Below are 24,452 nucleotides of genomic sequence, written 5' to 3' on the forward strand. Positions count from 1 at the left end.
CCTTTCCAAATGCTTTTTCAGTTTCAATGTTTTGGAGACTGATTTTCAAAGCCATTTTTTCTGTGGACACTTAGACGATAACTTTCAAACATATTTGTAGTACAGCATTTATGTACATAAATGGACGTGTAGAGATTTACCCCAGTGTTTTATAAACTATGTGGCAGGTACAGCACAGTTTTATAAAATATTTATTTATTTATTTATTTAGAGAGTCTTCTATACCGATGTTAGTCGAAACATCACCTCGGTTTACATGGAACAAAAGCAACGGAAATTACAAGTAACAGGGGAAGGGTAGGGGGTACAAAAAACCAATAGGAGAGCAGAGAAGCATAGGAACAATTAACAAGTGAACTATAATGTCAAAAGAACAAGTTAAGTTTTTGATATACTATTCATCATATTTTAGCATCTGTGGTAATGAGTTCCTCATTTGTATCTCTTAACATTGGTTGTTAATAGGTATGAAAAACACCACATTTATGCACAAAAGTCAATGTTAGCACATATTAGTACATTACATTATTTGTACATTATTTCTGTACATACATATTTAGAAAACTACTTAAAATATTGCATAGTTCTTACCTAAAAGTATGCATGAATATTTTCAATGCACTGAAAGCACATACTTTCTCTACCTACTTTATAAACATATGTACATATATCTTACGTGCAATGGAACAACTCCCCTATGAGGAAAGACTAAAGAGGTTAGGACTTTTCAGCTTGGAGAAGAGACGACTGAGGGGGGATATGATAGAGGTGTTTAAAATCATGAGAGGTCTAGAACGGGTAGATGTGAATCGGTTATTTACTCTTTCGGATAGTAGAAGGACTAGGGGACACTCCATGAAGTTAGCATGGGGCACATTTAAAACTAATCGGAGAAAGTTCTTTTTTACTCAACGCACAATTAAACTCTGGAATTTGTTGCCAGAGAATGTGGTTCGTGCAGTTAGTATAGCTGTGTTTAAAAAAGGATTGGATAAGTTCTTGGAGGAGAAGTCCATTACCTGCTATTAAGTTCACTTAGAGAATAGCCACTGCCATTAGCAATGGTTACATGGAATAGACTTAGTTTTTGGGTACTTGCCAGGTTCTTATGGCCTGGATTGGCCACTGTTGGAAACAGGATGCTGGGCTTGATGGACCCTTGGTCTGACCCAGTATGGCATTTTCTTATGTTCTTATATGTGCACATAACAACTCAGATTTATAGCATAGGTGTTGTGCGTCCTGGCCGAGTGGGTCCTGCAACCGGGCAATACCGTCCACTAGCGCAGGCTTACTCACTGCTGCTAACCCCCAGCGTCCCTGTCGCTCACTGCGGCCTCCCTCGGCATCTCCATCTCTACAGGCTTCACAGCGGAACTCCCGTCGGGGCTCGCATCCTCGGCAGGCTCCGCCTCGTTTCTAGGTGCGCGTGGCCAACCTCACTATACGTAAAGGGCCCAGCGCGGGAAAACTTCAGGAGGCGCGCCCCGATAACATCATCAGTCTTCCATGTATAAGGCAGGGCTCAAACCCCTGATCCCTGCCTTGGCAATCGTGTCGACACCTTTGGTGTAGTGAGTCTCCTGTTCCAGCGTCTCCTGCTCCCGTGTCCTTCTCAGGTAGTACCTATCTGGACTGACTTCTTGGTACTGACCTCTGCCTGCCTGGCCATTCTTCTGCCTGCCGCCTGGAACTGACCACTGCCTGCCTGGCCATTCTTCTGCCTGGAACAGACCCTCGCTTGCCACGACTACGCACGGTCTGACTCTGGTATTGACCCCCGCTTTGGCTGACCTTTCTTGGACTGATATTCTGGCTTTGACCCTTGCGCTTCACTCGGACACTCTCTTCTGGCCATCAGTGACCTTCGGGCCTATGCACTTGGATAACAACCGCAGCTTGTTATCCTCCGGATGACCTCTCATTCGGAGGACCTCTCTGAACTGTTGCCTTCCCGAGGTCTCCGGAGTTTCCAGTTCTAGTCTAGTCCACGCACTCATCAGCCACACACTCTTGCTCATGGTGGGCACACCTTTCCGATACCTCTCTGAGAGACCACCGGAGGCCCACCTAAGTCCAGACAGTCCGGGTACCCAAGGGCTCAATCTGCAGAAACCCTGGACTGTTATTGGTGAAGCTCCAGCTAGCCTCTGTCTTCTTGTGTGCTCACCTCCTGGTGGCAAGCGCTCTCTGGGTCCGACCAGAGGGCCGTACCAATCCTGCACCAGACCAAGGGTCCACCTCCAGCGCAACAATAGGCAGGTATATATTTTAAAATATGCATGCATACTTGAATTCATCAGTTTGCCAATACTTCTTCCACTTTACCCAGTCTGTTTCCAGTTGACCTACACACTCTAATACTTCACCCTGACCTCCCACTTAAAAATAGACATCAGACAAATCTGATTTCATTTGTCCAAATCAATTAGCAGGTGCAAAATTGATGAATAAACTGGCTGATTAATTTGCATAAATCTCTTAGAAAATAGCAACTTCAATGTGTATCTCTTGACCCCCTGACTAAACGTTCTCCTAGACTGCCCCTTTTTTTCCCACCAGTAAATGTATGCGCGAAACTGAAAATGCATGCCTACTTTCAATGTTTATAAAATTGCATGTGCTAATATAGGCTACTTATGCATGTATATGTTAATTTGCCACTTGTAGCCCCTTTGAAAATTTACTCAAGAAAGAATAACCCTCTCCATTCTTTCTGTAAACTCAGAATCATATTTACATGTGGTTTGCTCATTCCATTTCATCAGGGCTGGAAGCACACTGTAATGGGTCACAGACCACAAACTTGAAGACCTTACTTTGATTCCTTATCCATCACTTACAGGCAATATACTAAAGTGCGTTAATGATATTCCTTGTGTTAATAAAGCTGAAAGCACTGTTAATGTACATAAACTAGCTTGTGATAGTATTAATGCAAATTTTATGCTAATGAGGAAATTAAATGCAAAGCCATGAAAAATATTTCATTACCTATTAGGGCAGAAAAATGTTACATGCCCAAAATGCTTTACAGACACATTAACACAAAAAACTTAACTATACTGGATCATGGAAAGATGTAGTTAAGTTTTTGATATACTATTCATCATATTTTAGCATCTGTGGTAATGAGTTCCTCATTTGTATCTCTTAACATTGGTTGTTAATAGGTTGAAAAACACATTTATGCACAAAAGTCAATGTTAGCACATATTAGTACATTACATTATTTGTACATTATTTCTGTACATACATATTTAGAAAACTACTTAAATCATATCTGTTCACACAGGCCTTTTGAACTGGGCAATTAAGTTTCTTCCTGTTTCCTGGCAATGCTGAAACAGGATTGTGTAGTTCTGTTTGTTTATAATTTATTATGTATAATCTGTTTATATTCCCTGTGCTGTTTTTGACTGTGAATGTTTTATTTGTAGCTTGGACTGTATAAAAGCAGGAAATACATTTTTTTAAATAAATAAATCAAGAATTCCCATGGGGCAAATTTTACAGTGCCACAAGTGACAATAATGCTTTCATTAATACATTTCTGTAATTTTGTTTTTAATGGTCATTCTTAGAACATAAGATTTCTCATACTGCGCCAGATGAAAGGTCCATCAAACCCATTATCCCGTTTCCAACAGTGGCCAATTCAAGTCACAAGTACCTGACAAGATTCCAAAAGGTTGATAGATTCCATACTGCTTATCCGAGTGATGAGCAATGGATTTCCCCAAGTCCACCTTAATAATGGTTTATGGACTTTTCTTCCAGGAATTTGTCCAAACCTTTTTTAAACCCAGCTACACTAACAGCTTTCACCACATTCTGCAGTAATGAATTCCACAGTTTAATTATGCATTGAGTAGTAAACATGTTCTCCTATTTGTCTTAAATATATCACCTAGTAACTTCATTGAATGTCCCCTAGTCTTTGTACATTTTGAAAGAATATGCAACTGATTTGCATTTACCCATTCCATTCCACTCATTATTTTACAGAACTCTATCATATCTCCCCCTCAGCCATCTGTTCTCCAAGCTGAGGAGCCCTAACCTCTTTAGCTTTCTTTATAAGGGAATCATTCTATCCCCTTTATCATTTTGGTTGCCTTTCTTTGCACTTTTTTCTAATTCTGCTATATCTTGTTTGAGATGCAGTGACCAGAACTGCACATAATACACATGTGCAGTCACAGCATGGAGTAATAGAGGCATTAAGATATTCTCTGTTTTATTTTGCCTTCCTTTCCTAATAATCCTTAACATTCTATTTGCTTTCTTGGCCATGGCCACACACTAAGCAGAGGATTATAACATATTATCCTAGAACCTTTTCCTGGGTGGTGACAAAGCTGGTGTGGTTGAGGAGGGCACAGATCCACCACACTCAGGCCCTGCAGGTGCAGCCAGAAGCCCTGATGCAGGGCCTAACCACCGTCTCAACCTCCATTAACAATCTGACAACTGCACTCACACAAATCCTTGACAGATTGCCAGAGCCTCCACTTGTACCTTCCCCATCCTCCCAAGAGTCCACTCCATTTAGCCATCCCCGATTAGCAGGACGGCCCAGGGGTAGACTCTCTAAACATGCCTTCCCAAACCGAAAAGCCCCACCCAGGAAAAGGCTCATGAGGCCCCCTGTGGTTAATTGAAAAAAAGCAAGCAAAGAAGATTTGTCCAAAGAAACCAGGCCAGTCCTCACTACAGAGTTCCTGTGCTGGCTAGATGGAAGAAGGTTGCTGGGCCTGACCTGACAACACAGTTCCTGTGCCAACTAGATGGAAGAAGATTTCTGGGACCATCCTGACTACATAGTTCCTGTGCCAGCTAGATGGAGGAAGATTGCTAGGCCCATCCTCACTACCGAGTTCCTGTGCCAGCTAGATGGAAAAAGATTGCTGGGCCTGACCTGTCAACACAGTTCCTGTGCCAACTAGATGGAAGAAGATTGCTGGGACCATCTTGACTACATAGTTCCTGTGCCAGCTAGATGGAGGAAGACTGCTGGACCCATCCTCATGACAAAGTTCCTGTGCTGGCTTGTTGATGGGGATGATCTACTGTCTGCCTGTGTTGTCCTGTTGTCTGCTTGTTAAGCATTTCTCTATGGTTGCCCATAGTCCTACCTCCTTGTTGCAGTCTCCAGTCATGATCCTGCTGCTGTCTCTTATCTCTCAGCTCCTGATTCTGCTGCTAGTGTCTCATCTCATCCTGCTGCTGTCTCCATGCTGGTGTCTCATCTCCAGAGGCTCCTGCCTCCATGCTGCCTTCTCCAGTCTTAGTCCTGCTGCCTCCGTATTGCTTTCTCTGATCCTGGTCTTGCTGCCTGCTACTTAAACTTTGTTGCCGTGGCTATTAGGCTATCCTCCTTTGAGTGTACTCTTTCAGCATGGACTGTCTAGGCCTTCTTTTAACTGTGCTGCCTTGACCCCTTAGTCTGTTCCCCTTTGAGTGTACTCCTTCAACATGGACTGTCTGAACCTTTTCTTGCCATTACATAGTTGTGTTGGTATCAGCAATAATCTTAGAGTTGTACTGTAACTATTGAGTTGCTACTTCCACTTCCTAGGTTCTTTGCAGTAATCATAATTTTGCTAAAAAAGAAAAGAGCCTGCTAGAAGACCGTGTCATTCTAGAAAGTGGCCTCTATGAAAAGCTCATAGAGGCTGCTGTGTGGCCACTGTGGATGATGTGTATTCATGGCAGAGTAAGCCCAAAGTGATGCTGTTCTGTGCGGCAGGCTTACAGTGTAGTTAACAGGATATCTTTGACAGATAAGTAAGTAGGCCTCTGTCTAGAAAAAAAGACCTCATAAAATAGGATTCCTGGCAGGCCTCCTGCCACCCCTCTCTCCCCGCCCCAGGTCTCATTAACCTGCTGGCCCAGCCCCCTCCCACAACCCCTTAATTGGGTTAACCTGAAAGTACTTGGCATAAAGGTACCATTTGCCCTCCCCCTTTCCTCCATCCCTGCATCCCTAACATCAGTTTACATCATCTAAGTAATAAGGACATAAGAACATAAGAAATTGCCATGCTGGATCAGACCAAAGGTCCATCAAGCCCAGCATTCTGTTTCCAACAGATGCCAAACCAGGCCACAAGAACCTGGCAAGTACCCAAACACTAAGAAGTTCCCATGCTACTGATACAATTAATAGCAGTGGCTATTCCCTAAGTCAACTTGATTAATAGCAGTTAATGGACTTCTCCTCCAAGAACTTATCCAAACCTTTTTAAAACCCAACTACACTAACTGCACTAACCACATCCTCTGACAACAAATTGCAGAGCTTAATTGTGAGTTGAATGAAAAAGAATTTTCCCCAATTTGTTTTAAATGTGCTACTTGCTAACTTCATGGAATGCCCCCTAGTCCTTCTATTATCCGAAAGTGTAAATAACCGATTCACATCTCCTCATTCAAGACCTCTCATTATTTTAAAGATCTATATCATGTCCCCCCCCCCCCCCCCCCCCCTCAGCCATCTCGTCTCCAAGCTGAAGTGCCCTAACCTCTTCAGCCTATCCTCATAGGGGAGCCATTCCATACTTTTATCATTTTGGGCACCCTTCTCTGTACCATCTCCAGTACAACTATATCTTTTTTGAAATGCAGCAACCAGAATTATACAAAGTATTCAAGGTGCGGTCTCACCATGGAGTGAAACAGAGGCATTATGACATTTTCCGTTTTGTTAACCATTCCCTTCTTAATAATTCCTAACATTGTTTGCTTTTTTGACTGCTGCAGCATACTAAGCTGACAATTTCAAAGTATTATCCACTATGATGCCTAGATTTTTTTCCTGGGTGGTAGCTCCTAATATGGAACCTTACATCATATAACTACAGCAAGGGTTATTTTTCCCTATATGCATCACCTTGCACTTGTCCACATTAAATTTCATCTGCCTTTTAGATACCCAATCTTCCAATCTTGCAGGGTCCTCCTACAATTTATCACAATCCACTTGAGATTTAACTACTCTAAATAATTTTGTATCATCTGCAAATTTGATTAACCATTGTATTCCTTTCCAGATCATTTATAAATATATTGAAAAGCACCAGTCCAATACAGATCCCTGAGGCACTCCACTGTTTACCCTTTTCCACTGAGAAAATTGACCATTTAATCCTACTCTCTGTTTCCTGTCTTTCAACCAGTTTGTAATCCACAAAAGGACATCGCCTCCTATCCCATGACTTTTTAGTTTTCTTAAATGCCTCTCATGAGGGATTGTGTCAAATGGCTTCTGAAAATGCAAATACAGTATATCTACCAGTTCCCATTTATCCATATGTTTGCACTTACAAATGATCATTAAAAAAATAAAACACATTGGGGCGGATTTTCATACTCGGCGAATAGGCCTACTTTTGTTTGCGCTCCAGGCGCAAACAAAAGTACGCTGGATTTTAGTAGATACGCGCAGAGCCGCACGTATCTGCTAAAAACCTGGATCGGCGCGCGCAAGGCTATCGATTTTGTATAGCCGGCGCGCGCCGAGCCGCGCAGCCTACCCCCGTTCCCTCCGAGGCCGCTCCGAAATCGGAGCGGCCTCGGAGGGAACTTCCTTTTGCCCTCCCCTCACCTTCCCCTCCCTTCCCCTACCTAACCCACCCACCCGGCCCTGTCTAAGCCCCCACCTTACCTTTGTCGGGGGATTTACGCCTCCCAGAGGGAGGCGTAAATCCCCGCGTGTCAGCGGGCCTCCTGCGCGCCGGGACGCGACCTGGGGGCGGGTCCGGAGGGCGCGGCCACGCCCCGGGCCGCCCCGGGCCGTAGCCACGCCCCGGGCCCGCCCCCGGAACGCTCCCGACACGCCCCGAAAACGCCGCGCGGTTCGGGCCCGCCCCCCGACACGCCCCCTCTGAAAACCCCGGGACTTACGCGAGTCCCGGGGCTCTGCGCACGCCGGTAGGCCTATGTAAAATAGGCCTACCGGCGCGCAGGGCCCTGCTCGCCTAAATCCGCCCGGTTTTGGGCGGATTTAGGCGAGCAGGGCTCTGAAAATCCGCCCCATTGTGATTTCACATTTTTTTCAGAATATGTTGTGGTTTCTTTTCAAAATATATACTTTTGTGTTCCATAGTCACAGAAGCTCTGGGAAAATAATTTGACCTGAATGCACCAAAATATTTTTTTTTAGAATATGTCACCTGCATCATTTCCAATAAATTCAGACAACAGCCAAGGGCCCCGACTTCCATGGTCTGGAATACTGTTACGCAGACATAAGGGAAAAAGCATAGGACTGCTTCTATGGCCAAGTCCTAATGGAAATGAAGAAAGTGTGCATGGGGATAACTTGCTGGTGTGGCAGTTACTGCCGTTAACCAAATAATCCTTGATACTTTTGATGCAACTTCAACATTGCTCTCTGCTTCAATGGCAGGGGAAAAGGGGAATTGGATTTAGACAGCAACCAGCGAGGGCCCCGACTTTTACCGTCTGTAGAACTGATGTGTATGGGGGTAACCAGCACAGTGCAGTGGTTACTACCCTTAATAGAAGCATGTGTTAGGATTTGTGGGTTTCGTGGACGCTTGGCCCGAAGTGAAGGTTGATACCACCTGTGGGGAGAAGCCCCACAGGTCTTCACCGTCGGGAGGCGAGGCCAGTGTAGGAGGAGATCAGTGAGTAGTGGCAGAGAGATGGAATGTCCTGCGTCACAGTCATGTGATCCCAGGAGCTTGTAAAGAGGATACTGTGAGGAGTCTCAAGGAGCAGGGTAGAGATACAGTTCGGAGGGAACCCACAGTATTCAGACTGGGCAGGATATGTGAGTGCCAGAGCAAGAGCCCCCGACCGAGGAGCACTGGGCAGGTCCCGAGGAGCGGGGAGTGCGAGGCAGGCACTGAGGGTGGAATGCTGCAGAGACTGTCCTGAGGAGCGGGACAGCATAGCGAGCGGGGCTCTGGTGTGATGACATAGGCAGACCCGAGGAGCAGGGAAGCCCGAGTCGAATGTCCAAAGCAGTGACGTAAGCTGCCCCGAGGGGCGGGGCTGCACACAAGGTATCGCAGCAGATAGAGAATCAAGGGACCGCCCCAAGGAGCATGGAAGCCCAGAATACAGTCTCTAAGTAGAACGTAGGCACTACCCCGAGGAGCGGGGAAGCACGGAGCACAGTCTCTTGTAGAATGCAGGCTTTGCCCTGAGGAGCAGGGAAGCATGGTGTGCAGACTCCAAGGCAGGAAGGTGGTCTGAGGGGCAACCCTAAGAAGCAGGGAAGCCGGCAGGCAGGAACTCTGAAAGCGCAAGGGCTAACCCGAGGAGCAGGGAAGCCTGAAGATGGAGTCCCCAAGTGGAGCACAAGCAGGCCCCCGAGAAGCAGGTACAAAAGTTAGAGTCCAGAGCCAAGGCAGATCCGATGCAGGAACCACGATCCGAGGAGACAGGAGCAAGCACTAGCAAAGGAACTCCTTGCCAAGTCAGTTAGCAAGGGGCAAAGGAGGTCCTTAAGAATCCCAACCTCGTGATATCATCAGTCGAGGACACCCCCGAGGTTCCCGTCATTGGGCCTTTAAAGAGAGGCAGCCACAAGGAGCCTTGTAAACTTGGAGATGTGCAGCGGTGGCAGCTAGCCCCAGCCGCGAGCTGACCCGTAGAGGAGAGCAGACCTACACATGTCGTGAGTTGGATTGGTCGCAGCCATCTGCGACCAACAGTCATAACAGCATGGGATTACTACTCTTAACCAATAAGCCTTGATGCTTTTGATACAACTGCAACATCGCTCTCTGCTTCAAAGGAGGGGGTGGGGCTAAAAGGAAAGAGAAATTTGGATTCAGGGACAATCAACATGAGCCATGACTTTTTTACAGTCTGGGGTACTGATGCGTAGACATTAAGGAAAAAAACACCCGACTGCTTCCACGGCCAAGTCCAGAAGCAAAGCACATCAAGCAAAACTGACTGATACGTGGGGATAACCTGCATGGCGCTGCAGATACTACCATGGGAAGGATGCTGGCCAGACTGGATGGACCATTGATCCTTTTCTATCATCATTTCTATTTGTTTTTATCAGTATTTCTTATTGAATCAATATTCTCCCCTCCCTTTCCTAGCAGATAATAACAGAAACAATCAATTTAGCTGCTGCCAACTTGATGAACACAGTGACTCAAAAAAGCTAATTTTTAAAATTCAGTCTAATATAAAAGCATCACCTGCAATACTTTTTGCAAATGAATGGTCTTAAAGCCATAGATAAGCAATATTTCCATCTGTTTAATAGGGATACTTTCTTTATTCCCTGTGCTTCTAGATAAATAATTGTGAAAGCTTTTGATGGTGAAAACCTAATTAAGTATATACATGCTTAGCAACAGATGTTCATTATAAGAAAGTTTATCACACGTACTAATCCTGATGTTAACATACAAATGAGGCAGGCATTCCTCAGATACTAAAATAAGCACGCACATACATGGGGGTGCTACCACAAAAACGTAACTACACATTCCCAAAGTATAGTTACATTTTTTGCATTTATGAATCAGTTTGCACACATATCTTTTCACTACACTAATAGGTAAGAAGTTACTTTCCATAGTTTTAAGTTTTGCATCTCAATACCTCATTAACAATTATTGTTAAAACTATTATAAGCTAGTTTACATGTGTTAACAGTGCATTAATGTGCATAAACTAGCTTCCTTATCTTTCTGATAGATCAGTCTTTATTTATGGGATTTCCCATCTTCACAGCTGCCAGAGACAGCTCACGCACCTTCTTTTTTTTCTCCCTTGTGAACTTCATGTCCATCTGTAAGGGATGTGTGGCTTCAGGCAGTTGCAGGTAGTCTCTTCAACAAGTTACAAACTAGTAAGGACAGGTTCCTAGTCAGCTCCCAGAATCCTCATTGAGACTACTGGCTCCTGGGCCAACAGTTCTTAGGAGCTGATTTTTTTTCCTGGTGGTAGCCTGCTCCCACAGAAAGAAATCCTCCTCTTGGTGAGCTCCCCTTGGGTTTACTCCCAATACCCTGAGGAGTTTGATAGAGCCGCCCTGGTAGGGGTCCCACTTTGAGGTGGGAACTAGAGTTGGTGCAGGGGTAGAGGGTCTGGTCTTCCCCTCCTTTCTTTCTATTCCTTCCCTCTTTTGATGTCCCTTTATTGTGGCTGTGTTTCTAGTGAGCCTTAATAAAGCCTAAAAAAGAAAGGCAGCAGCTAGAAGGGAATAGCATGAAAGCTAACAGTGCTACAGCACTGGATTCTGGTGCCTAAGACCCCGGAAGCAGCTGGAGAGGAGCCAGCCACAATAGCATCTAGGTTCACGTAGGTCTGACAGTCCGGAGGTAACTTGGGAATGTCCTAGGCAGTGGCTTTAATCCGTAACTTGAACACCCCCGCAAAGCTGCAAAACTACGGAAGGTTAGGAAAACCCCACAGCGGAACATATGGCTACAGCATAGTAGATCCACATCAGGACAAGAAGAGCCTGTGGGAAGCTAAAAAAAAAAAAAAAAAAGGCTCACGTGGCAGTGGGGGAAATCCTAGGAATTCTCCCCATTTCCTTCTTTTTCCATTCTTTTGAAAAAAAAAAAAGACGTAACTTTTAGTGAGAGGAAAGAGACAGCATATTGACAGCAAGAAATAGGGGCCATAGGTGCATGATGTGTGGTACCAAGAAGTTCTCTATAGTAGCTGGTTCCTTCTGCCCTGTACTGACAGGGACAAAGAACAACAAACCCAAGAGGCAGTAGTGTCTGGGGGTGACTTGGATTGGCCACTAATGGAGACAGGATTCTGGGATCCTTGGTTTGACCCAGTATGGCAAATCTTATGTCCTTATGCTTCTGTTGCTGACCCTCCTTGAGGGCCACCTGGAGACCAGGGATATCCCAGCCAAGCTAAGTGGCCATCAAGCAGGGTCAGCAACAGAAGCATAAGGACATAAGATTTGCCATACTGGTCAAACCAAGGATCCCAGTATCCTGTCTCCATTAGTGGCCAATCCAAGTCACCCCCCCCGACACTACAGTTTCAGCTCCAGATGCTCTCCTGTGTGGTCTTCTCTAGCCAGGCCCACCTCTGACTCACAGAGGGCTGTGCTCAGCCAGAATACATGAAATACTAAAGCTTCTTGTGTCCAGCTAAGTAAAAAGTTTAATTTAGTAACCCAATCTGGGGGAGGGTCTTTTCAAACTCAATAGCAGATACAGGGTCCTGAAAACAACTTTGACTAAGGGTTAACTGTTTAACTCCCTCCCACCCTGCCCCTCTACCCACCCACACCTGGGATTGGGTTTTTTTATATATAGTCTGCCTGAATATATAATTGTCAACAATATAAACTGGTAATTTGGTAATTCCTCAGTTGTTATTCATCAGATTTACCAAAATGAGGACTATCCAATGCAACTGTTGTGGAGCCTTTATATTGAGGGAAATCATATGGAAACTTAAGGCTTGCCCCATTTGTTCAAAAATCTCTTCCCTCAAAAAGGAGATGTCTAAAGCTAAAGCTGAAATGGCTGCAATAAAGAAAGTTTCACTCACTTCACATTATTCCGAAATTAATTCCTCATTACTGAAGATAAAACAAAACTCAAGAAAAAAAGAGGTTTACTGTCGGCTCAGGTAGAATAAGTCCTGTGACCCACAGACACCCATTCTACACAATTGCGCAGCCCACATGTCTCCCCCCCCCCCCCCCCCCCCCCCCCCCCCCAACTACACAGGGTGACAAGAAACCCAAAAATCAACAGGATTACTGTGTGCTCTGGTAGACTAAGACCGGTGATGCGGAAACACACGCTCTCTCAAGTGACACAAGTACAAAACGCCTTTTCGGCATCACATAAGGATAAAGCTCTGGTGAAAGAGATTGAAGTGGTATCTGAAAAGAAAGAAGAAACCCAATGTAAGAAAGAAGAAACCCAATGCATACAGAAATCCCAAAATACAAACAATAACCAAAGGAAAAAGATCATTGTGCTGGGGGACTCAGTCATCAGAAGCACTATTTTGGGAACTCTTCTAGAGGGAAACACTACAGTTAAATACCTTCCAGGATCATCAGTAGGCAGAAATGCTATTCAGATAGTCAAAACAATCAAAGAAGAAAGCAAAGATTCTAAAGCTGATATTATCATCCATCTGGGAACCAATGACCTTGCTAGTAACAGCATCCAAGCAGTACAGAGAGATTTCCAGTCTCTAGCGAAGCAGATTAGTCACATGGCAACAACCATTATCTTTTCAGAAGTGTTACCTGTTCATGGAAAGGGGAAGGAGAGGCTAAGCTGTATTGATAACTTCAATGTATGGCTCAAATCCTGGTGTAAAGAAAAATGTTTTGGATATATTGGGGGCTGTGGCCGTGTATGGAACAGAAAAAAACTCTGTGTCAAAGATGGTATACATCTGTCTGCGGAGGGAAAAAGAATCCTAAGAGATAAATTCAAATCCTATGTCATAAGGCATTTAAACTAGATGACGGGGGTGACAGTAGGACATTAGAATGTCACCCCCAAATACAAATGCAATAAAAAAGGGCAAAGTGGATAACAAAAGTCAGCTAAATAAGTCACAAAGAAAGTCCAAGAAAAGCATTAACATGTACCAGAATAGCTGGAAAGCTATGAGTACAAATGCTCGTAGTTTGGGCAATAAAATCCCAGACCTGCAAGCCCTAATGGTGGAAGCGGACTTGGACATTGTTGCTGTCACGGAGACGTGGTTCATGGATTCACATGATTGGGATACTACCATACCGGGATATAACTTATTAAGGAAGGACAGAGAAGACAGAAAACAGGGAGGAGTGGCTCTTTATGTCAAAAACAATATCCAAGCATCCGAGCTGCAAGGAAGATGGGGCAAAGAAGAAGCTTTATGGGCCATCCTAAAAAAAGATGATGGGGCATCCCTTTTTATAGGCATGGTTTACAGGCCTCCAAATCAAATGGAAGTACTAGACAGAGATCTGGTTGAAGACATCCAAAAGATGGGTAAGAAGGGAGAAGGGAGAAGTGGTGATTGTTGGAGAATCCCTTCTGCGGAATCTAACAGTAGTAGAGAGATAGTGGATGCCCTGCAAGGGGCTCTGTTCAAACAAATGGTAATGGAGCCTATGAGGGAGGGAGCTATACTTGTTTTAGTGCTCACTAATGGAGATAATGTCTCTAATGTCCGGGTGGGTGCCACCTCAGCACTAGTGATCAAACGGTATGGTTTCATATCACTAATACAATACGGTGAAGTCGCACAAAGACCCGAGTTTTGAGTTTCAAAAACACTGACTTTGTTGAAATGGGGAAGTACCTGGAGGAAGAACTAGAAGGCTGGGAGAAAACGAGAGATGTGGAACAACAGTGGGCCAAACTAAAAGGAGGTATTACTGAAGAGACTAACATATATGTTAGAAAAGTTAAGAAAAGCAAGAAAAGAATGAAACCTATCTGGTTAACAAAGGAGGTGGCTGATAAAATAAAAGATAAAGAACAGCTTTTAAGAAATATAAAAGATCCCAAAGGGAGGATCACAAAGTAGAACATCTGATAAAACTGAGGGAGACGAAGAATGAAATCAAGAAAGCAAAAAGACAAGCGGAAGAAAGGATTGCCAAAGAGGTAAAATGAGGTGACAAAACATTTTTCAGATACATCAGTGAAAAGAGAAAAGTCCAAAGTGGTATAGTGAAATTGAAAGGCGAAAAGGATCAATGGGTGGAAACAGATGAAGAAATGGCAGAAATATTAAATGAATACTTCAGTTTGGTGTTCACTAAAGACGACCCCGGAGAAGAACCGTCGCTAGTAAACAAGAAACTGGAGGGGAATGGAATGGATGAAACTCCATTCACAGAAGAGAATGTATGGGAAGAGCTAAGAAAACTGAAAGTAGACAAAGCCATGGGGTGTGATGAGGTTCATTCCAGGATACTGAGGGAGCTCAGAGATGTGCTGGCGGCTCCGCTGTGTGACCTGTTCAATAGATCCCTTTAAATGGGAGTGGTGCCAAGTGATTGGAGAAGAGCGTCGGTGGTCCCTCTACACAAAAGTGGGAGCAGAGAGGAGGCTGGAAACTACAGGCCGGTTAACCTCACTTCTGTGATGGGAAAAGTATTGGAATCGCTGCTGAAGGAAAGAATAGTGAACTATCTACAAGCAGCAGAATTGCTGGACCAGAGGCAGCATGGTTTCACCAAGGGAAGGTCCTGTCAAACAATCTGATCAACGTTTTTGATTGGGTGACTAAGGAATTGGATTGAGGAAGAGCGTTCGATGTCATCTACTTGGATTTTAGCAAAGCTTTTGATATGGTCCCGCACAGGAGGCTTGTGAATAAAATGAGAAGCTTGGGAGTGAATGCCAAGGTGGTGGCCTGGATAGCAAACTGGTTGAAGGACAGAAGACAATGTGTGATGGTAAATGGAACTTACTCAGAAGAGAGAGCAGTTGTGAGCGGAGTGCAGCAAGGCTCGGTGTTAGGACCAGTCCTGTTCAATATCTTTGTGAGTGACATCGTGAAAGGGATAGAAGGTAAGGTTTGTATTTTTAGGGATGATACTAAGATCTGCAACAGAGTGGACTTGCCGGAAGGAGTGGAGAGAATGAGACGGGATTTAAGGAAGCTGGAAGAGTGGTCGAAGATATGGCAGCTGAGCTTCAATGCTAAGTAGTGAAAAGTCATGCATATGGGGTGTGGTGAAGGGCTGATGTGCATGGAGCAGGAGAGAGACCTTGGGGTGATGGTGTCTAACGATCTGAAGTCAGTGAAACAATGTGACAAGGCGATAGCTAAAGCCAGAAGAATGCTGGACTGCATAGAGAGAGGAATATCGAGTAAGAAAAGGGAAGTGATTATCCCCTTGTCAGGTCCTTGGTGAGGCCTCACCTGGAGTACTGTGCTCAGTTCTGGAGACCATATCTCTGTAGGGACAGAGACAGGATGGAGGCGGTCCAGAGAAGGGCAACCAAAAAGGTGGATGGTCTTCAGCGAATGACTTATGAGGAGAGATTGAAGAACCTAAAAGGAAAGGAGGAGCAGGGGTGATATGATACAGACTTTCAGATACTTGAAAGGTTTTAATGATCCAAAGTCAACGACAAACCTTTTCCATCAGAAAAAAATCAGCAGAACCAGGGGTCACAATTTAAAACTCCAGGGAGGAAGACTCAAAACCAATGTCAGGAAGTATTTTTTCACGGAGTGGGTGGTAGATGCCTGGAACACCTTTCCGGAGGAAGTGGTGAACACCAAAACTGTGAAGGATTTCAAAGGGGCATGGGATAAACATTTTGGATCCATAAAATCTAGAGGATGTGAATGAGGAGAAGAAGCATGGGGTGGCTTGCAGGAATGACGGCTACTACCTGGTGATTAATACCCTTATTCAATAAACACACACACGGTTAATGTGACTCCAACATTGCTCTATGCTTCAATGGCAAGAGAAAATGTGGAAAAAAGAATTTGCATTCACAAATAAGCAGGGGAGTAGCTTGCTTGTTGTGGCGGTTACTACCCCAAACCAAATAAGCCTGATACTTCACTTGGAATACATATCCAGCGCAGCTCACTTCTTCAACAACAGGGGGAATGAAGAAAAGAGGATTTATATTCAGACAACAACCAACAAGGACTGAATTGCACAGGCTAGGTAAACAAATAAGAGTGGGAGTAGCTTGCATATTGCGGTAGTTACTACCCCTAACCAATTAAGTTAGATACTTTACTTTGATGTGACTCCAGCACTGCTCTCTGCATCAATGGCAGGGGGGAAGGAAATTGGAACCAAAAAGTTACCAATAAGGGCCAAGAGTAACAGATAAGTATGAGAAAAATAAGTGTGAAAGCTTGCTGGGCAGACTGGATGGGCCATTTGGTCTTCTTCTGCCGTCATTTCTATGTTTCTATGTGCATGGAGCAGGAGAGAGACCTTGGGGTGATAGTGTCTAACGACCTGAAGTCGACCAAGCAGTGTGACATGGCGATAGCCAAAGCCAGAAGAATACTAGGCTCCATAGAGAGAGGAATATCTAATAAGAAAAGGGAAGTGATAATCCCCTTGTACAGGTCCTTGGTGAGGCCTCACCTGGAGTACTGTGTTCAATTCTGGAGACCGTATCTCAAAGGAGACAGAGACAGGATGGAGGCGGTCCAGAGAAGGGCGACCAAAATGGTGGCTGGTCTCCATCGAATGACTTATGAGAGGCTGAAGAACCTGAATTTGTACACCCTGGAGGAGAGGAGGAGCAGGGGTGATATGATACAGACCTTCAGATACTTGAAAGGTTTTAATGATCCATGGTCATCAACAAACCTTTTCCATTGGAAACAATTTAGTAGAACTACAGGTCATGATTTGAAACTCCAGGGAGGAAGACTTAGAAACAATATCAGGAAATATTTTTTCACTGAGAGGGTGGTGGATGCCTGGAATGCCCTTCCAGAGGAAATGGTGAAGACTAAAACTGTGAAGGATTTCAAAGGGGCATGGGATAAACATTGTGGGTCCCTAAAGGCTAGAGGATGGGAATAAGTAAAAAAGCTTGGGGGTAACCTGCATGGAGTGGCAGTTACTACCCTTAACAGAAACGTGGGGGTAACCTGCACGGAGCGGCAGTTACTACCTTGGGAAGCTTGCTGGGCAGACTAGATGGACCATTTTGGTCTTTTTCTGCCGTCATTACTATGTTATTATGTTACTATGTATATACCGAAGCAGGGAGTGAAGACCTGGCCTGGGGAAGATTTGACACTTCAGAAGCCACAGAGAAAAGCCACATTGGAACCCCTTGGAGCTTTCTCACTACACTTCATCCTCCTGATGCTGTTATATGTACCACACGCAGGATAGCCCAGTGCGCAGTTACATGCACCCAGACACCACCAGGTGAATATTGCTGGCATACACGGCAGGGAAATGCCACCACTCCTGCTCTGCCCCTAGGCACACATCAAGCTATAAAGGCCCCACAGTGGGAATCCACACTCGCTGCACCTCCTGATGATGCAACACAGCACTGCCTCAGCAAGGTTGCCTGTCTTGTCTTCAGTACAGCATAGGGAGGATCAAAATGGTGGGGGTGTGGCACTTCATGTCCAGGAGGCCATAGAGTCTAACAGGATAAAGATCTTAAAAGAGACTAAATGCTCAGTAGAATTTATATGGGTAGAAATCCCATGTGTGATGCGTAAGAGTATAGTGAGAGGAGTATACTACCATCCACCTGGACAAAATGATCAGAAGGATGATGAAATGCTAAGAGAAATCAAGGAAACTAACCAGTTTTGCTGTGTAGTATTAATGGGAGATTTCAATTACCTCAATATTGACTGGGTAAATGTAACACCAGGACAGGCTGAGACGTAGTGTCTCTGGATGGAATAAACGACTGCTTCATGGAGCAATTGGTTCAGGAACCAATGAGAGAGGCCGCTATTTTAGATCTAATTCTTAGTGGAACACAGGATTTGGTGAGAGAGGTAACAGTGGTGGGGCCACTTGGCAATAGTGATCATAATATGATCACATTTGAACTAATGACTGGAGGGGGACAATATGTAAAGTTACAGCTCTAACATTAAATTTTCAAAAGGGAAACTTTGATAAAATGAGGAAAAATTAAAAAAAAACTGAAAGGTGCAGCTGCAAAGGTTAAAAGTGTACAACAGGCGTGGACATTGTTTAAAAATACAATCTTAGAAGCCCAGTCCAGATGTATTTCACACATTAAGAGAAGTGAAAGGAAGACAAAACAATTACTGGCATGGTTAAAGGGTGAGGTGAAAGCGGCTATTTTAGCCGAAAATAATCCTTCAAAAATTGGAAGAAGGATCCATCTGAAGAAAATAGGAAAAAACACAAGCATTGTCAAGTGTAAAACATTGATAAGACAGGCTAAGAGAGAATTTGAAATGAAGTTGGCCAAAAAGGCAAAAACTCATAATAAAAACTTTTAAAAATATAACCGAAGCAGAAAACCTGTGAAGGAGTCAGTTAGACCATTAGATGACTGAGGGGTTAAAGGGTCTCTTATGGAAGATAAGGCCATTGCAGAAAGACTAAATTAATTCTTTGTTCCTGTGTTTACTAATGAGGATATTGGGGACTTACCTTTCCCAGATATGGTTCTCAAGGGAGATGAGTCAGATGAACTGAACCAAATCACTGTAAACCTGGAAGATGTAGTAGGACAGATTGAACTTGAAAATGGAACTTGAAAATGAAATATCAGATCTATTAGTTAATATTTGTAACCTATCATTAAAATCATCCATTGTACCTAAAGACTGGAGGGTGGCCAGTGTAACCCCGATATTTAAAAAGGATTCCAGGGATGATCAGGGAAACTCTAGACTGGTGAGCCCGACTTCAGTGCCAGGAAAAATAGTGGAAACTATTCTAAAAATCAAAATCACAAAGCATATAGAAAGACATGGTTTAATGGAACACAGCATGGATTTACCCAAGGGAAGTCTTGCCTCACAAATCTGCTTCATCTGTATTTTAATGCCCCCCCCCCCCCTTGACTAACCCAGCCACCACAGTGACAATCCTCAGGCAGGGGCCACAGGCTGTGGGGTTCCTCCAAGATCCAGTATGTGTGCACCTTGAGAGTCACGCTAACCAATAAGTGTCACCATAGTGCAAAGGTAGGAAATCTCTCCAGAGCAAGTCAGACTCAGAAGTCAAATCCAGAACTCCTACATGGACACTGAACCATCAGGCTAGCCCTAGTTCTCTCTGATATTCCATGGCACCAAGCTCTCTCCTCAGAATACTCACTGCTAGGACTTACAAGTATATATTTTTTGCATACTTTCTTTATGAAATGCTTCACCCTCCAAATTTTGAATGCATGATCACCACTCTGTAAAACAATCTTTTTTTGTGGACCATAAAACAAGAATAAAATAAAATGTTTATACAAAAATAAAGAGAGCAGTATTCAATCTGAAAAAAGACAATATTGAAATCTAGGAATACCGAATTTATTCAGGGAGTAAAGATGTATATCAGACATCAGCAATATGAGAAGCCAATCACATGTTATTACATCACTTTTTAGAACTGTGGCATAGAAGGATCTTCATCTAAAATCATGTGATGAATGAAAGACGGGAGTGGGTGGATGAGAAGTTAAGAGGGGTCGTATTTTTCAGAAGATATTTTAAGAATGTTGCTCAGCTTCTTAATGCTATTTGAAACCTTTCATGGAAAGCCCTTCCTGCACTAATCCTGATCTTAGATTTTCTTTTTATGCTTAAACAATGAGAAATCAGTGTGTCACAGATTGAGGGACTTAACTGTGAGCTTGTTGTAGTCACTGGTGCACATGGCTGCTGAGCATAGAGCAGAGCCATTGGCTCTTAAAATTTAGTTTCTGTGGTGGTTTGCAGCGCAGTCTGAAAAGAAAACACATTAAATCGTACTTTTGATGCAGCGTGCTGTGCTTCGCTGGAGGCTGTTCATGAATATTTGGAAAAAGGTCCTTATAACTGTCAGTAAGGTTTTAACAGTTAATCACAAAAAAAAACAGGTTCCAACACAGCAATATTCAATCTGTGTCCCTTGGAGACCTAATTTAAGACTAAATCCAAAGTAAAAAAGCCAGAGAGGCCATTTTCTTCTAATATTAATATATAAGTTCTGGCTCTTTCAGTTCACTGCTGTAGAAAAAATATCAAGTGGCTTGAAAGAGTCCCACAGAGTACCTCCTGAGCACTAAATCCCAAATTAATCATAGTGTTGTATCCCCACCCACCTATTTTTACTCTTTCCTTGATCCTTCTATTTCTTTTTTTTATAATGCATTGTAAACCACGTTTTCAAAGAGGGTCACACATCCAAGCCATGCTCAGTATTTATCTACTCATTGCAGGGATATGGACACAGATTCTATGATAAGGACAAATTTAACCTGTAGGACCCTAAAGAGGATTACACTCTAAAATTAAGACAGTCCACATCACGCGCTGTGTTTCACACATACACACAAAATAGTTTACTGATCAAACTCTGAATAGCAAGCAGTACAAAAATAGACAGACAACAAAGGTGTTTAAAATCGACAACAAAGGTGTTTAAAATCATGAGAGGTCTAGAACGGGTAGATGTGAATCGGTTATTTACTCTTTCGGATAATAGAAAGACTAGGGGGCACTCCATGAAGTTAGCATATGGAACATTTAAAACTAATTGGAGAATGTTCTTTTTTACTCAACGCACAATTAAACTCTGGAATTTGTTGCCAGAGGATGTGGTTAGTGCAGTTAGTATAGCTGTGTTTAAAAAAGGATTGGATAAGTTCTTGGAGGAGAAAAGTCCATTACCTGCTATTAATTAAGTTGACTTAGAAAATAGTCACTGCTATTACTAGCAACGGTAACATGGAATAGACTTAGTTTTTGGGTTCTTGCCAGGTTCTTATGGCCTGGATTGGCCACTGTTGGAAACAGGATGCTGGGCTTGATGGACCCTTGGTCTGACCCAGTATGGCATGTTCTTATGTTCTTAAGGTCCACAGTTTTTCACATTCCACAAGCAACAAAAGTAAAGATGTATTTCCTTATGCTTTTATCTCTTCCATCTCAATGGGATACATTTCAGAAACCCTTTTCTCTCATTCTTAATTACTCACTGGTTGCAGGCTTGTAAGAAGCAGTTCTCTCCCTAATCTATAGACTGTAATCCCTTTGACACCCTTCACCAGTCATACAGGAAACCACATTCTCCTGCAGATCCAAGAAAAAGGCCCCTGAGAAGAGCACAGTTCTTTGGCTGTTTTCCCTAGATACATTTCAGATGTCTGTGTCTCTCTCTACCTCTCTTTCCCAGACTCATGGAGTCCCTGTTTTATAGCATTACATTCTTTGACCCATCCTGAGTAGGATGGACCCTTCAGTTGCTCCTACCTTCATTATAACCTTTATAAACTCCCCTTACTACAAATTTCTTCTCATAAACTCTGGCAGGATTTAAGCACGTCTTTAAAATATGTACTTTTAGGCTGTAGGTCAAGCCTCATGAAGAAGCACTTCTGTGAAACAGCACTTGGCGTAGTCTTTCATGATTCCTGTTTTAAGAATATACATGTTTATATAAATGTTTAGGATTAATTAAGCAGCTTGGAGTACCCCAATTCTAATTTTTCAAAGTGCACAGAAGATGCAGTAGTTCGCTTCAACCTCTCCAGAACTCTGCTGTTCACCTTCACTGCCTCCCCGCCCCCAACACCACCACCACTATTATTATACTACATACCTGATGCTTTCTCTGCACTGGCTCCCTGTCAAATTCTGGATCATACTCAGCAACCAAGTGCTAAGCCCTTTCCTTAAAAATATAGTCTTGCCTCTCCAATTCTATGCTGATTTTTCCAGTACTATAAACCTACTGTTATCCAAGTTCGTACTTTGCCCTGTCTCTCCTCACCCTCATTTGCCCTAACTAAACAGGCCCTCTCTTACTGCTGTGCATTCCCCCACTACTAGATCCTTCTTACTGGGGAGATGCTAACTCTCTTCCTGTCTTCCATCGTAAATTAAAAACTCTTTCACCTCACCTACCCCAACCCCTAATGCCTCAGCAAGCGTCATTTTATTTATTTGGGCATTTTATATACCGTCGTTCCAAATGTAGATTGCAACAGTTTACAAGATCTGCATACATATTCATGGTCAACGATCATATACCATGATTTAACATTCACCTTCTAGTTCGACATTACAAAGTAAACATGTTCTCATTCAAAATTATAGGTATTTTACGGAATTACACTATTTACTGTATATTCTAGTTCATATTTGTGCATTTTCTATTCTAGTTTATATTTAAGCATATTCATGGTTGACTTAACAGGAATTCAGTTTTAATACTACTAACTGTGTACATCATATCATTCATTATTATTGCTTGCTCTAATAACATCAATGTGCAACAAATTATTCATCACTTATTGCTCATCTGAGTCTTTGTTCTACTTCCTCTGTACTGTTATTGTGCCAATCATTCTATTTGTTGTTAAGTACACTGGTCAGAGTGCCATATAATACCTAAAATGCAAGCATGCATTCTATAAGGTGAATTTTAAAAGCTGGATGTGTGCATTAATTAGGGGATGCATGAAAATGATGGGCTTGTGCGAGCTGAGCAGATTTTAAAAGTTGTCCGGATGCAGGCGTAAATGCCACAGCATGCACGTTTCCAAAGATTTCAAAAAGGGGTAGGGCGTGAGTGTGGTGTGGCCAGGAAATGGGCATGTCTGGGTGTGAAGTTGACATGTGCAGGCAAATATGTAAAATATGTATACAATCCAATGTGCGCAGAGGTCTCCTGCTGCATAACTTTACTTCTGCTATGGATGCCATTTAATTTATAAAATAAAGATAGACAGGCAGATAGGGTTTAAACGGGGGGGGGGGGGAGAGTAAAAGCTATTAAACCATGGGGGGGGGGGGGTTAGAGAACCTCTCTCTTAATTGGGCAAACTGGGGACAAACTGGTAAAACTGGAAATGGCATCAGCACGCACCCTTTTTAAAATCTCCCGATTTACATGGTAGAAGCGGTATTTGCATGCACATATGCTTGGCCAGGCTATTTTATAACATGCGCACAAGTTATAAAATTGCTGCACCCCTGGGAGTGGGCCGATGAATATGCGCACATATACACCCAATGCACCGGTTTGAAAGTTACCATCCCAGATTAGTGAGTGTATCCATGGGTCAGGAATCATATAAAGCTGTGGCATGCTCAAGTTTTGAAAGACAAAATAAAAAAATCCCTATAAATAATCTGTCCACAAATCTAAATCAGCAATTAACTCTAGTATTTATCACATTTTTGGGCACATACAAACCTCAGATATAGGAATCAAAGTAGATGATGGCACAAAAGACCAATTCACCTAGACTTGTCACTAATTCCTGTACACACTGCCAAGAATATAACCAAGCTATAAGTTATTAAGCATGACCACTTGTAAAACATCACTGCTTACCCAAGACAGTTATTGCCATCTTCTTCCTTAGTATTCCACCATCCTGGCTGGAATAGAGCGTGCAAATTCCCCCACTCAGGTCAAAAACAGCACCCTTCCCTTCCCAAAACTTTCTATTAATCTACTTAACTGCCAATACTAACATGGCTATTGCTTGCACATCCAATTTCTCACCACCAACCTGCTGCAATGCCTAAACAACGAGAGGATTGTGAGGACTGCCAGAAAGACTCAGCTATTTCCGCTATGACTGCCAGGCTACAAGCAAAATACTTGCAGCCTTCCAGACAAAACTATTTATTTATTTATTTGAATTATACATTTAATACAAGCACATTACTCAATATAGAAAACATCTGGAAAGAGCCAAACCTCTTGGCCATGAAATAAAGATGATCTGTTTTGAAAGAATAGATTCATAACAGAGTCCTTATCCTGAGGGACGACAAAAGTAACAAGGCGCATC

The sequence above is a fragment of the Rhinatrema bivittatum genome, chromosome 8 (assembly GCF_901001135.1).
Source record: "Rhinatrema bivittatum chromosome 8, aRhiBiv1.1, whole genome shotgun sequence".
NCBI classification, from domain to species: domain Eukaryota; kingdom Metazoa; phylum Chordata; class Amphibia; order Gymnophiona; family Rhinatrematidae; genus Rhinatrema; species Rhinatrema bivittatum.